The sequence below is a fragment of the Artemia franciscana genome, chromosome 5 (assembly GCF_032884065.1).
Source record: "Artemia franciscana chromosome 5, ASM3288406v1, whole genome shotgun sequence".
NCBI classification, from domain to species: domain Eukaryota; kingdom Metazoa; phylum Arthropoda; class Branchiopoda; order Anostraca; family Artemiidae; genus Artemia; species Artemia franciscana.
In genome coordinates this window covers 18,226,710-18,241,433 of record NC_088867.1, presented here as the reverse complement: position 1 = coordinate 18,241,433, position 14,724 = coordinate 18,226,710, and the positions used below count along the sequence as shown (strand labels likewise).

Genomic DNA, 14,724 nt, shown 5'->3' with positions numbered 1-14,724 from the left:
TCTTGTAGTTTCACCGATTGACTAGACATTCCTGATGAGCTGTCTAATTGAAATTTTTTTTGGATAATATTTTGGTTTCAGAGCAGCTTACCAGTCATCTATACTTCCCTAAACTGAAGTTAGTGTCTGAGTACCTTATTTCTAGCTTCTGAAGTTGAAATGAGTACGATGTACATTTGAGACTCATTTTGCACTTTGTATATCTCCGCTGTAATGACACCATGTTGTGGTGTCTTTGGCTTTGTCAAGCAAAGTCGCCATAGTTTTTCACTTTCAATGGAAACCCATTCTCCATTCACACTTTTTAAGATTCATAAAAGCAAATCAGCCGTACTTGAAGTGACTTTTTTAAGAATTTTTTTTTTAATGATTCCAAAGCTGCTTTTCATTGACTGCCTTCAACTTTAGGTGACAAGGCAGTCTTCTGGCTGATAAAATTCCATAGGTTATCCTCTCGGTTGGAGAAGATATAGTTTTGCAGCCTTATTAACATAACCTTTCACAGTACCTTTCTTATAGTTTCCTTGATTGACTAGACATTCTTGATGAGCTGTCTAATTGGAAAATTTTTTGGATGATATTTTGGTCTCAGTGCAGTTTGCAGGTCATTTATACTTTCCCAAACTGAAGTTGGTGCCTGAGTACCTAATTCCAGGTTCTGAAGTTCAAATGAGCACAGTTTGCATTTGAGGCCCTTTTTGCACGTTGTAGTTCCCCGCTGTAATGACGCCTTACTATATTGTCTATGCCTTTTTCAAGCAAAGTTGCCATAGTTTTTCACTTTTAATGGAAACCCAGTCTCCATTGGTACTTTTTAAAACTCAAAAAAGCAATTCAGGCATATTTGAAGTGAATTTTTTCAGAAAAAGTCTATTTTATTGATTCAAAAGCTATTTTTCTTTGACTGTCTTTGCCTAAAAAAGCCATTACGAAGGCAAAGGTTGTTCAAAAGTTGCTGAACCTGATTTGAATGATCGGAGTCACAATTCTCATTCTAAATTCTGACTTTGGTTAAACCAAAACGTAAAGTTTAATCTCAGTCTCTATTTTCTTTATTTTATTTTTTTTGCTTAAATATATACAATTTTTGGTTAGGAACTCTTGTTTTGCTTTTCCACACAGACAAGAAATATTGTCATATTTTTTGCCTGTGATTTTGCGTGTGTATTCGATCGTCAACGCTCCTACTGGTAATGTGTTGGTTTACCCTAAGTAAAAGAATATGTATATATAAAGATGTAAAATTAGGTTTATTATTTTTTTGCTTCAAAAATTTTTTTTTCTTTAAAAAACTATCTATGTTTTAATTAAAAATCAATTTTAACGTATTTCTTTGTCAATAAATATTCTTACTAATTTTATACAAATACTAAAGCCTTCTATAGAATTGAAAGATTGGATTTGAATTAAAAAGACCAGAGAATCATATATTTAACGAACTGCTAAAAAAGTGAGTAGCTCTTAAGTTACTTTCAGATTAAGCACACACTGGGCTATGAGACAAAGGTGACAAATCATCATCATTGGTCATGAGCAGTCAGATCCAATAAATTAAAAAAAAATATATTTCTAGAATTTGGAATGTTGAAAAGGAAACATGTTAAGAAAACAATTCTTACTTCATAATAAGCAGAATAATTGTTGCCTTGTTGATAAATATTGCCTAGAGTTCCACTATTGCCTACTTCAGGTGTCCCCCCCAATGTTCAAATAAGGATAAATTTGGGGCAGTTGTTATTACTAACATATAGCCTAGATAAGGTGAACATAGCACTTGATGCCATTTTTATGATTTTTACAAATATAATAAGCTAATTACTTTGGCTTAATTGGAAATTCAATTGTAAGTCCAATATTGACTGTAAGAGATTATAGTCCTACTTTTTCTCCCATTTAATGGTTAAACAGATGTAAAGGGGTAAAAACAGCAATTCCTACTTCATTATATGCAAAATAATTGTAGTTAACAATTATTCCCCAAATCACTTCAGCCTTTTGTCAACATTTTAAACTTCTTTATAGCCCTCTTCCATAGAAGGGTTATACTTAGATGTCCAATAAATTTTGTCTAGTATACTAGAAGAAAACACAGTCCATTCCCATCAACTGGACCTAAGAACACTCTTTTCTAAATGGAATTCCACTCAAGATCCACTTTTCAAGAAGAAAAAACCTGTTTTTCCTCTGTGAAAGAGTAAGGCTTTACCATGTTCTTGGAACATTTTTTCTGCAGCTCCACTTGACTTACTCCCCTTTCTTATGCAAATATATATTTTAGCCCATAACTTATATTTCCCATGCATTTTTGTTTCACAGTCAGTACAATTTATGGTTAAACCAGTTTAAACAAGTGATGCTAAAAGTAGTTCTAGCCTTGTAGGCCTATATAAGTGTTATCTAAAATAAAAGAATCATCATGTAGAATCATAAAATTCTAGTTTGGCTACTTTTTACTATCTGGGAAAGGGGTTAGACAAGGAAAATAACACTTTCAAGGATGAGTCAACAGACCAAAGCATGTCCCAGGAGGGTATTTTGAAGCATATATCCCCACTTCTTCTAGAGGACAGTGACCTTTCTTTGTGTTATGAAAGTGAAACCTTGCAAACAGATCTTCTGCTTAATTGAAATACAGCAAAATTGTTTTCAGCTTCATAACTTTGTTCAACCCCATTTATGATGTTTCACAGATCTGCATATACATTCCTAAATTTAGAAAACACCTATTGATATAGATCAAAATTCAATTCAAAGAGCAGGAATTTCATTTTCAGAACTAAAACAAGAGAAAAGGAAACTGATAACTGAAAATGAACATGGAAGCTTGGCAATACCTTCCCAGAGTGATTTTTGGCTCTGTATTCATTTCTGTAAAAGTTTCATTTTCCTAACCTAACCCCTTTTTATGATAGCAAAAAGTAGATAAACTAGACTTTTATCAAAGCAATTAGTATATTTCAAAAGAATATAAAAAGGCATTAAGTAGTATGTTTGCCTCATTTTAGGTAAGTAGTCTAGACTGCCCTGCCTCAAATTTACAGTCCAAGTTTTGTGTTTCCTAAAATTTTTGCCGTGTATCACCTGTTTTAACCCATGTACCTGTAATTCAGATCTACTGTGTTGAAATCAAAAACCAGAAGTCACATGGAAATTATATGATGTGGGCTATATATTTGTATGCTAAGGGGGTTGAGGGTAAAGTATAGTAGAGCTGCAGTTCAAATATGCTAACTACAATTATTCTACGCATTATAAAGTTAGAATCGTTTTTTTAACAAGTTTGCTTCTCAACAGCCCCAAATTCTAGGCTTCTACTAATTTTACAAGATAAAGGGTGGTAAACTGGGAAGAAAGAAATTAATTTTAAATTATTAAATATATATTGCCAGGTTCTTTGGTGAAATAAGAGGTGAATTGGTGGAAAGAGGACTAATCTCCTTGTATAGCCTACAGGCACAAGTGACACACCACTCAGAGTATCTTTTTATGCTCTTCCAAATCAATGCTTGGTATTATTGTTCAGTTCAAGCAGTTGAGAAGGAAACACTATACGATCCTGAAAATAACTTAACATTCTTACTTACTTAAAGTTGTTCAGCACCATCTGGCAGCTGACCTGCCTGTTTGATGCCCTCTGTTTGCTTGATGGGTTTGTAGTCATTTGACCACTCAGCAAATGCATTGAATTTGTTGTTGTGTTTCTCCCAAGACTTGTCAACTCTGTTTTTATAGCACTTGGTATCTACCAAGTGACATATAGCAATTGCAAATTCTGTCAGTTTGTTAGTCTGTCTGTCCTGGTTTTGCTACTTTAGGCACTTCCAGGTAAGCTGGGAAGATGAAATTTGGCAGGTGTATCAGGAACCAGACCAGATTAAATTAGAAATTATTGTTTCCCTGATTTGACTTTCTGGGTGGGGGGTGGGGGGACAGTTAAATTAGAAAAAAATAAAAAAATGAGGTATTTCTAACTTATAAATGGGTGATTGGATCTTAATGAAATTTGATGTTTGGAAGGATATTGTGTCTCAGAGCTCTCATTTTAAATACCGACTGGATCTGGTGATATTGGGGGGAGGGGGAGAACCTAAATTCTTGGAAAATGCTTAGAGTGGAGGGATTGGGATGAAACTTGGTGGGAAAAGTGATCACAGACCCTAGATATGTGATTGACATAACCGGAACGGATCTGCTCTCTTTAGGGGAGCTGGGGGGGGGAAGGGTTAATTCTGAAAATTTGAAAAAATGAGGTATTTCTAACTTACAAAGTAGTGATCATATCTTAGTGAAATTTGATGTTTGGAAGGATATCGTGTTTCAGAGCTCTTATTTTAAATCCTGACTGCATCCAGTGACATTGCAGGGAGTTTGGGGGGGGGGAACTAAAATCTTGGAAAATGCTTAGGGTGGAGGGATTGGGATGAAACTTGGTGGGGAAAATAAGTACAAGTCCTAATTAACAAGTCGTAATTAACATAACTGGAATGAATCTGTTCTCTTTGGGGGAGTTGGGGGGGGGGGGGCTTAATTCCAAAAAATTTGAAAAAATGAGGTATTTTTAACTTACAAAGGAGTGATCAGATCTTAACGAAATTTGATATTTGAAAGGATATCGTGTCTCAGAGCTCTTATTTTAAATGCCGATCGGATTCGGTGACAATGGGGGGAGTTAGGGGGGAACCTAAAATCTTGGAAAATGCTTAGAGTGGAGGGATTGGGATGAAACTTGGTGGGAAAATAAGCACATGTCCTGGATACGTGATTGAAACAACCGGAACGGATCCGCTCTCTTTGGGGGAGTTGGGGGGGGGGGAGGTTAAATAGAAAAAAATAGGTATTTTTAACTTATGAAGTAGTGATCGGATCTTAACGAAATTTCATATTCAGAAGGACCTCATGACTCAGATCTCTTATTTTAAATCCCGGCCGGATACAGTGTCATTGGGGGGGAGGAGGGTGGAAATCCTGGAAAATGCTTAAGACGGAGAGATCAGGATGAAACTTGATGGGAAGAATAAGCACAAGTTATAGATACATGATTGACATAATTGGAACAGATTCGTTCTCTTTAGGGGAGCTGAGGGTTGTTAATTTGGAAAAATTAGATAAATCGAGGTATTTTAACTTAAGAAAAGGAGGCCCGGATCTTAATGAAATTTGATATTTAGAAGGAACTCATGTCTCAGAGCTCTTATTTCAAATCCTGACCAGATCTGTTGACATTCGAGGGAGTTGGAGGGGGAAACCGGAAATCTTGGAACATGCTTATAAATGTTGTAGATACGTGATTGACTTAACCGGACTGGCTCCACTCTCTTTGGGGGAGTTAGGGGGTGGGGTTCAGTGCTTTGATGAGTTTGGTGCTTCTGGACATGCTAGGACAATGAAAATTGATAGACGTGTCAGGGAGCTGCACAAATTGACTTAATAAAGTTGTTTTCCCTGATTTGACCATCTGGGGGGCTGAAAGGAGAGGAAAGGTTAAAAAAATTGAGGTATTTTTGACTTACGAGTGGGTGATTAATCTTAATGAATTTTGATATCTAGAAGGACCTCATGACTCAGAGCTCTTATTTTAAATCTTGACTGGCATTAAGCTTCTGATTTTCCTTTTAAAGTAATCTATTGATTCTTAGAATTTTGCCAGTGCTCATACCTTATTAGCTCTTGGCTCTTCCAACCTCGCCACAAGTGTCATATGAGCTGTTAGCTCTTGTTGAAGCTATTGATGTTTGGTGCTTGGATGGAATGTTCAGACTGGTTGTTCCATATGTCAACTGCTTGTACTGAGAGAAAGTTTGCACAGACATGTTTTCTGGCTTCTGACTTGTACACCTTTTCTGAGTGGTCTCTGGTTTGGTTTATGGCTGTTTTCCTGAATAACTTTTTGAAGGGTAGGTTTTCTATTTTGGCTTTCATCTTGAACATCTGGATGGCGTCTCCTAGCTTACATCCGTACAACAGACTTGGCAGCTCAAGAGTTTTTAGGTAGTCTTTGTATGGCTTCCCTTTTAGGTTGGGCATCATTCTGGTTGCTCTAAGTTGAACCTTTTCCATGGCTGTGCAGTCCCTGATGTAGGATGACCCCAGGCTATGTTTCTGTACTTGATGATTGGCCAGACTAGAGTTTTGTACAGCTGGGCAAGTGTCTTCCTGCTGAAATACTTGAAGGATCAATGGATCAAGGGCAGTACCTCATTAGCTTTGTTAGCTGCTGTGTTGGTTTGGAGGTGAAATTTGAGCTCATCATTGATGATGATGCCAAGGTCTTTTTTCTTATCTTTGACTGGCATAGTGTGTGTTTTGCCCAGCTTGTCTCAAATTGTTAGATGAGGGGGGCAGCTGTCTTTTGGTCTTCCAATCCACATTACTTTGACTTCATGATTTTGAGTTTGAGGCCAAGATTTGAAAGGTCTGAAGTGGAAATGGTGATGTCTCTTTGCAGGGTGTCTAAAGCAATTCCTAAAATACTTACTTGAATCTTTCTTAAAAGTTCTTCACTTTACTTTAAACACCTTGCCACTTCACTTTACTGAACTCTTTAAAACTCTTCACTTTGCTAAATAATATAAGTTTGGTTGATAATTATATGGTAAACCCCCTACTGCTCAGGTTGTTTTTCATTGATGCATTGCAAAACTGTTTTTTTTCTTAGTTACTTTCTGCTTAGTATAAGACAAGACAAAGAGAAGTGACAGAATAGATGAAAAACATATTATTTGAGCTATATATCTACACATTAGGGTGGGGGGGGGTAAGTATTTGGACAGTGTGAAGTTAGAAAAAACAATCTTACTTCATAATATGCAGAATAATTCTACCTAATACATTAGGCATGCAGACCCATTATACATTCCCCCCCCCCCCCAATGTGCAAATGTATAGCCCAAATGTGTTTCTAAAGCATTACGTTTTTTTAATCATACTTAGGTATATTTCATTAGGATATGCTCATGATGCTCATGAGCATCAGAGAAACATCTTAGAAGAGTATTAGCTAGGGGGTATATCATACAAGTACCATAAGCATTTTAGTATTTTGAAACTTGTTTTAAGAATTTCATAGTGTTTTCTTTACAGCCCCAACTATGTACAGATACCCAGTGGTTCCTTTGCAAATTGAATTTTAAGCCACTGTCTTAATTTTTATTCTGTGACACTTTTGGTAACACCATAGATTTGGAGTATTTCTGCAGGGAACAGTATGAAATAAAGAGTTTGATGCTTTATAAACTTAAGGGTTCTAATATTAAGCTCTTTGTGATGCTTAGAGTTGTATTTGTCACCATAAATCCCCCTCAATGATTATTTTGTTATAGTCTTTGGTCATGCACAAAATTAAAGATGTGAATTATAACAAAAGCAATTATAAACACTACTCAATTTATATATTTTAAGGTGCCATTCTTTTTATTCTATAGTATTTGTTTCAGATGAACTCTAACTCTATGCCTTTACCACATTTTGTTCCTTATAAGCAACAGTCTAAAAGTACTACTTTTCTGATGGAAGCATATCAATAAAATTAACCTAATACCATTAAACTCCTTTTTTTAAAATTTTTCAAATGTAATGGCCACTTCTCTAATAGTGCTGCCCACTTGCCCCTGATTTTCCCAGATATAGCTTAGGATATAAAAAAAACACTAATAGAAAACACCAAAATAATGAAATTCTTACTTTATAATATGTAGCATATTTCTAATAATCAGGTTATCATGTTTCCTTCCATTATTATCCCCCTTTAAAATCATTTTAACTGAATCACAGATAAAGATAGATTCCAGACTGGAGGAATATGCATTTTAATGAAGGACCTGTAATGTATGACAAGTTTGAATTAACATGGAATTATATTATTTATGGCTGTATATGGGGACAATATATGCATTATTTTTGTCAATAAACTATTTCTCTCTCTGATTAGGGTAGGGTAGGTTCATTGTCAGGATATAGACTGTTTTGTTGAAAAGGAGCATAAAATAAGGAATTAGTTGTCAATACTTTTATTTTATTAAGATGTTTCCTTTGGAACAGTAGCACTTCTTGACTTTTAATTAAAAAAGTTAATTTTAATTAAAAAAAAGTTTTAATTTAATTAGAAAATGCTTAAAGGGGAGAGATCGTGATGAAACTTGATGGGAAGGATAAGCACAAGTTGTAGATACGTGATTGACATAATTAGAACGAAGCTGTTTTCTTTGGAGGAGCTGGGGGGTATTAATTTGGAAAAATTAGAAAAATTGAGGTATTTTTAACTTAAGAACGGGTGACCTGATCTTAATAAAATTTGATATTTAGAAGGAACTTATGTCTCAGAGCTCTTATTTCAAATTCCGACCAGATCTGTTAACATTGGGGGGAGTTTGAAGGGGAAACCCGAAGTCCTGGTAAACGCTTAGGGTGGAGAAATCGGGATGAAACTTGATGGGTAGAATAAGCAAATGTTGTAGATACGTGACTGACTTAACTGTACTGGATTCATTCTCTTTGGGGGAGTTAGGGGTGGGGTTTCTTGACTTTTATGGAATGCTTGCCCCATTTTCGAAATCCGGCAAATTTCCTCAGCTTCATAAACTCTTGATAGATAACACTAAATTTGATGCATCTTACATATTTGGAATCAGCATAGTAAGATAATTACTTGAATGGATCTATTCATATCAAAATTCTGTTTTTAAGACTTTTGTATTGAGCCGCTTCGCTCCTTACTTACTATTCGTTACCATGGACTGTTTGATAAAGGCTTATCTTTTTACAAAATTATTTTCCTGAATTTGTTTTTCGTTTCATCGTTTCATGTTTCATCGTTTTTTTTTTTATTTTGAAGTGGATGACTACTATGTATAATTTGTCAGTGAGTCATACACATGGAATAAAAATTCTTTTGATGATCACCCGTTTTCTTTTTTTCTAGCTTATTAGATAAATCTAGAAACAATTCTTTAGAACTTACTTTAAATTACATAATAGCCACTTACCTGAACACGACCCTTTTCCATCTTCATTTATTAATCTATATTCAATTTTTGAATGTTTGTTATTATTCTTATATATTAAAAATTACCACTTTTAATGTACCACATCATATATTTAAACAGTATGAGCATTCTCTTACCAGAAATGGAGTTTTGATCTGCTGTGCTTGGAATACATAGATCACTTCCCTTGGTGTCAGTTCTGGACTGTTTTCTCGTATAAGATTTTAAGAAACTAAATTGAAAAATAGTATGTGTCTGTATATATATATATATATATATGTATATATATATATATTTATATATATTTATATTCCATGTGTCCCGGTCGTCATTTGTGTCCAGGTGTCCTGGTCTGTAATTTATCTTTGAGTGTCCCGGTCGTCATTTATATCTCCCGGTCGTTATTTGTGTCCCAGTGTCCCAGTCTGTAATTTCTCTTTGAGTTTCCTGGTCGTCATTTATATTCCATGTGTCCTGGTTTTTAGTTTTCTTTTTCTCCTTTATTTTTCAGTTTTTTTTCCTTTTTTTAGTTATTTTTCTTTTTCAGTTTTTAGTTTTTTTAGTTTTTTTATTAGTTTTTATTTTTTTTCTTTTTAAGTTTTTTTTTGTAGTTTTTACCTTTTTTTAGTTTTTAGTTTTTTTCTTTTTTAGTTTTTTTAGTCTTTTCTTTTTAGTTTTTTTTTGTCGTTTTTACCTTTTTTAGTTTTTTTTCTTCTTTTGTATTAATGCTAAAGCCAAGGTTCGAACCTGGAACCTCTCGGACCTGGAACCTGGAACATAACGCTTTACCAACTCAGCTACTTAGGCTTGAATACATTTGTTTTTGAATTGGTATATGATGAAATAATTCAGACGTCATATAATTACGTCACTCGACAGACAGACAGACAGACAACATATTTTTATATATATATACTAGCTGTTGGGGTGGCGCTTCGCGCCACCCTAACAACTAGTTGGTAGGGGCGCTTCACGCCCCCCAAAGACCCCCCCCCCCCCTCCCGCGCGCGTAAGTCGTTACGCGCCATATTAGTTACGCGCCATTGTAGTTGTGTCCCTGTGTCCCACCTGTGAATATAGATAGATATATATATATATATATATATATATATATTTTTAACTACGTAAAACTTGCGAATATACAACATTCTTGGCTGTCCCACTGTCTGTGCATATAAATAGATTGCCAGGTTTACCGACTCTTGAACATGCAACATATAATTGTCCATGGGAAAAACAATCTGTATTCAGATCTATACCTCATGATTCTAATGATTGCCCTTGAGCTTTGTTGATGGTGATTGCTAATCCAACATTCCCTGTGTCCCCGTCGTCATTTATATATCCCCCTGTGCCCCCCGGCGTCCCCGTTGTTGTTGTTTCCCTGTGTCCCGGTCGTCATTTGTGTCCCGGTGTCCCAGTCTGTAATTTCTCTTTGAGTGTCGCGGTCGTCATTTATATTCCCTGTGTCCCGGTGTCCCGGTCGTCATTTTTGTCCCGGTCGTCATTTGTGTTCCGGTGTCCCGGTCTGTAATTTCTCTTTGAGTGTCCAGGTCGTTACTTATATTCCCTGTGTCCCGGTCGTCATTTGTGTCGTCATATTGGTACGCCTATTTTTAGTTGTAGCACGTGTGGTGGAAACCCTGAAAGATCCACGGAATTTAAAAATTCAGATGGATAATTAACCGCCCCATTTGGTTCCAAAACTGTGTCGACTGACTTGTAAAGGACTGCCTGGTCTCGAATCTTGGTTAAAACAATATTGTTGATTTCGTGGATGTCTATATTTTTGGGTGCAAGAATCGCTCTTTCACTTAGCCATTTATTATTTTTATAATTGTTTAGAATATTCGGAAATACTTTTTCAATCAATTCATTTTTGGACGTCACTAAATTACAGAATTCAGCAGGCAGTTGTATACATCCTGAAATTGAGTCTACTGGGAGCTTTCCGTTTCCAATTGCCAGCAATTGATCTGAAAATGTTTGACCAGAGTCATCGTTTTGCAATCGAACACGCATATTTGTAGTTTTTGAATCATTTTTGCATAGCTAAAAGAAAGCAGTTAACTTTGTATCCGGTGAATTCAGGACTCTCTGTTGCAAGTTGGATTCCGAAAAATAAACACGTTGACCATTCTGTAAATGTACCGCTAAGTGAACAACAGCTGGACTACGTTCATGTATCGGAAATGAAAGAATTCGCCAAACAGCTTCATTACTGCTTATGTATCTTCCAGCCTGATATTGTACGATTTCGTCGATATCTTTGATTTCGGACTGCAAGCCAAAAACTGCCCTGTCACTGCCTTTGTTGACGTATTTACATATGTATTTGATTGCCTTTACGGATTCACAGTATTCAACGTTTATGTGTGCATTAAATGTTTTGATAATAATGGGGAATATGGAACAACCCATACTTCGATGGTGGTACTGTTACGCTTCTTTATTATTGCTGTTTTACCGCCATCTTCAGTAGATCTTCTTCTATATTGTGGGTAACCATCATTGCCAGTAATTGTGTTGAGTACTAAAAGTCGAGGATATTGCTTTGTGCACCTTCCTTTGGCCATGCATGGTGAATTTTCTTTTAGTGCACCGCAAGATTTTCAGGTTGCTCTTGTGATTCCTCGGCACGCTTTCTTTTGGTGATTTCTCTTTGAGACGCAAGCCTAATTTCACGCTGTTGTTGTGATTCCTCGGCACGCTTTCTTTTCTTACTTTCTCTATGAGCCGCAAGCCTGTTTTCTTGCTGTTCTTGTGATTCCTCGGCAAGCCTTCTTTTTTCACTTTCTCTTTTAGCAGCAAGTCTGGTTTCGCGTTCTCTGGTAGTTTGTCGCCACGCTTTCTGTTCTTACTTTCTCTAACAGTCGCAAGCCTGTTTTCTTGCTGTTCTTGTAATTCCTCGGCACGCTTTCTTTTCTTACTTTCTCTATCAGCAGCAAGTTTTTTGGCATAGACTCTTTGAGAAGCTTCCTTGGCTGTTGCCATTGTAGGTTCTTCAGTCATTTTACAATTAAACATTTTTCCGTGAACGAATGTCTTAAATACCTTTAATGACGTCATCGTCATAACAAACATGACGGCAACTAACTTCATGACGACATGACATGATGACATGACGTCACTCGACACACAGACACACATACAACTTATTTTTATATATATAGAAGATAGATATGTCAGTTGACAAACATGATGTCAGTCGACACACAAACATGACGTCAGTAGACAGACACACAGACAAACAACTTATTTTTATATATATATATAGAAGATTAGCTCTTGGGGTGGTGCTTCGCGCCACCCCAACACCTAGTTTGTGGGGGGGCTTTGCGCCCCAACTTAGCCCCTCCCCCCCGCTCGCGTAAGTCGTTACGCACCATATTAGTTACGCGCCATTGTAGTTGTGTCCCTGTGTCCCACCTGTGAATATAGATAGATGTATATATATATATATATATATATATATATATATATATATATATATATATATATATATATATATATATATATATATATATATATATATATATATATATATATATATATATATATATATATATATATATATATATATATATATTATATATATATAGATTTTTAACTACGTAAAACTTGCGAATATACAACATTCTTTGCTGTCCCATTGTCTGTCCATATAAATAGATTGTCAGGTTTACTAACTCTTGAACATGCAACATAATAATTGTCCATGGGAAAACAATCCGTATTCAGATCTATACCGCATTTTTCTAACGATTGCCCTTGAGCTTTGTTGATGGTGATTGCTAATCGAACATTCCCTGTGTCCCCGTCGTCATTTATATATCCCCCTATGCCCCCGGCGTCCCCGTTGTAGTTGTGTCCTGGTCGTCATTTATATTCCCTGTGTCCCGGTCGTCATTTGTGTCCCGGTATTCCAGTCTGTAATTTCTCTTTGAGTGTCCCGGTCGTCATTTATATTCCCTCTGTCCCGGTGTCCCGGTCGTCATTTGTGTCCCGGTGTCCCGGTCTGTATATACATTCGTTTTTGAATTGGTCTTTTTTTTTAGTTTTTAGTTTTTTACCTTCTTTTTAGTTTTTTTTTTAGTTATACCTCATGATTCTAATGATTGCCCTTGAGCTTTGTTGGTGGTGATTGCTAATCAAACATTCCATGTGTCCCCATCGTCATTTACATATCCCCCTGTGCCCCCTGTGTCCCCGTTGTTGTTGTTTCCCTGTTTCCCGGTCGTCATTTATATTCCCTGTGTTCCGGTCGTCATTTGTGTCCCGGTGTCCCGGTCTGTATATACATTCGTTTTTGAATTGGTCTTTTTTTTTTAGTTTTTAGTTGTTTAACTTTTTTTTAGTTTTTTTTTAGTTATGCCTCATGATTCTAATGATTGCCCTTGAGCTTTGTTGGTGGTGATTGCTAATCGAACATTCCATGTGTCCCCGTCGTCATTTACATTTCCCCCTGTGCCCCCGGCGTCCCCGTTGTAGTTGTGTCCCTGTGTCCCGGTCGTCATTTATATTCCCTGTGTCCCGGTTGTCATTTGTGTCCCGGTATCCCAATCTGTTATCTCTCTTTGAGCGTCCCGGTCGTCATTTGTATTCCCTGTGTCCCGGTGTCCCGGTCTGTAATTTCTCTTTGAGTGTCCCGGTCGTCATTTATATTCTCTGTGTCCCGGTCATCATTTGTGTCCCGGTGTCCCGGTCTGAAGTGTCATCTTATAATGACGTCATATACAAAGCCTTATATACTTATAATGACGTCAAATGCAAACCCACAAATAAACAAATATGCATATATACAACTTATTTATATATATATATATATATATATATATATATATATATATATATATATATATATATATATATATATATATATATATATATATATATATATAGATACAGTTTCCTTCTTAGTTTTTTTCTTGGAAAAATCTTCACGTGCCAAGCATGCTAAAGCTCCAACAATTTATAATAAACCTAAAAATTTCGGGTATCTGTTTTAAGGTTTTCGAATTACTTTAATCTATTGTCAAAATATATTGAAATATTTGTGCAATGAGAAAAAACATGAAAAAATTGTTTTCCCAGAAGAGGACCAATGTTTTTTCATCGAACGACTGAATCTTACGCTAGTAAGAACCCTAATTCAGAAAAAAAATTAGGCTGAGTCGAGGCCCCCCAAAAATTTGAATTAGAAAATATCTAGGCTTGTCTGAAAATGGAGCCCGTGGGACCCTAGCCAAGTGGATTCTAATTATAAAGAAATGGTTGGGGGACATGGTCTCCTCAACATCGCGGTCCAAATAAAGGCCAAATTTGTTTTTGATTGGTTCAAAATGTTCAAGGATTGCTGCCTGAGCAAAGGAAATCACCAAGATGAACCCAATTCCCAAAATAAATAGAAAATAATATTAGCTCGCCCTAAAATTTATTGGGTCAACAAGTTATTTGTTGCAAATGATCAAATTGAAATTTAAAAGATTCCTGAGCGGAATTTAACAAGCAAGAAAAATTTGTAATCACTACCGTCTATCACTACCGAAATGGGCAAAGACGAGGACAGAATTTTTCTTCCATCGGCTTGACACTCTCATGAATTGTTTTTGGGATAAGAAGACCAAGCATTTTTTGCGGGAAGGGTGTTAGAGGGCCTGGGAATGGGCCAAAAAAACTCCTCTCCCCTGACCAACTGGAGTTTTTATTTTAAAAAAGCAAATACAGTTTAGAACTTAAAAAA

General features: G+C 36.1%; 1 protein-coding gene across 2 annotated transcripts in view; it reads left to right on the top strand.

The window, feature by feature from the left end:
• The first annotated feature begins 1,362 nt into the window (after positions 1–1,362).
• LOC136027044 (lethal(2) giant larvae protein-like) overlaps positions 1,363–14,724 on the top strand; it is a 275,839-nt gene continuing 262,477 nt past the window's right edge. The window contains exon 1 of one of the 2 annotated variants that reach the window (XM_065703968.1): positions 1,363–1,450. The gene's annotated coding sequence lies outside the window, so the exon portion shown is untranslated. The remainder of the gene's footprint in view (positions 1,451–14,724) is intronic. The other variant, XM_065703966.1, reaches the window with a different exon arrangement.